We start from the raw sequence: 1,381 nt of genomic DNA on the forward strand, positions 1-1,381 counted from the left end.
AGAGAGCTAAATGACCGTGAAATTGAAAATCACTACAAAATGAATCCTGAAAATGTTGAAACTTGGCATGGTATCATCATATCACCCGCATAGCATGCGCGAAAGAGTAGAGAGGGTCACGGCAAAAACTGGACGCACTTCGTGTACAAACTGGAGATACTCTTTCTGAGTATCAAGGTTTCGGACGAGAACTCATCTGTTACATGGCCACTTCAATGTTTTTTAAACTTATTTGAACTCCGGACTTCTTTTGTGTTCAGTATGCAGCATTTAAAGCGACGTCATCAATTTCCAACATGTTCTGACATCATTTGTTATTTTTCGGTCATTTACCTAATTGTTTAGAGAGCTAAATGACCGTGAAATTGAAAATCACTACAAAATGAATCCTGAAAATGTTGAAACTTGGCATGGTATCATCATATCACCCGCATAGCATGCGCGAAAGAGTAGAGAGGGTCACGGCAAAAACTGGACGCACTTCGTGTACAAACTGGACATACTCTTTCCGAGTATCAGGGTTTCGAACGAGAAGTCATCTGTTACATGGCCACTTCAATGTTTTTTAAACTTATTTGAACTCCGGACTTCTTTTGTGTTCAGTATCCAGCATTTAAAGCGATGTCATCAATTTCCAACATGTTCTGACATCATTTGTTGTTTTTCGGTCATTTACCTAATTGTTCAGTATGCAGCATTCAATTTCCAGAAGAAAATAAATAATGCAGAAAATAAAAAACTATACAAAAAAATTACTCAAAATTAAATAGAAGAAAATAAATAATGCAGAAAGAAAAAACTATATAAAAAATTACTCAAAAATAACTAGACTCACAGGGCAGCGCGCCCTAATTAATTAGGCCGAGAAGCCTGCTATATAGAGGAGTTCGAAGAGGTAGCCGCGGCTGGGTTTATAAACCAGTGCGGCTGCCCTTCGCCGGGCGAGGTGGGACTAAACTTTGGGGTGGCAGCACAAGGCCTTTAGTACCGGTTGGTGGCTCCAACCGGTACTAAAGGCCCCCCCCTTTAGTACCGGTTGGTGGCTCCAACCGGTACTAAAAGCCTTCGTTTCCGGCCGCTTGTCCTGGCTAAAATAGGCCTTTAGTACCGGTTGGAGCCACGAACCGGTACTAAAGGCCCATCCTATATATATAGCACTTACGAAAATTTCAGTTTCATCTCCCCACTTCGTCTCCAACCTCTCGCGAGACATCGCCGCGCGCCGCTCGATCCCGTCGTCGCCGCCCGTCGCCCGTCGTCCGTCGTCATCGTCGCTGTCCCCGCCGCCGCCCGTCGTCGTCGTCATCTCGCGCTGCCGCCCCGAACGCCGCCGCCGTCCGTCGTCATCGCCGCGGCCGTACGTCTCTCTCGCACCCGCGCC

Source organism: Triticum aestivum, chromosome 4A (genome assembly GCF_018294505.1).
Source record: "Triticum aestivum cultivar Chinese Spring chromosome 4A, IWGSC CS RefSeq v2.1, whole genome shotgun sequence".
NCBI lineage: Eukaryota > Viridiplantae > Streptophyta > Magnoliopsida > Poales > Poaceae > Triticum > Triticum aestivum.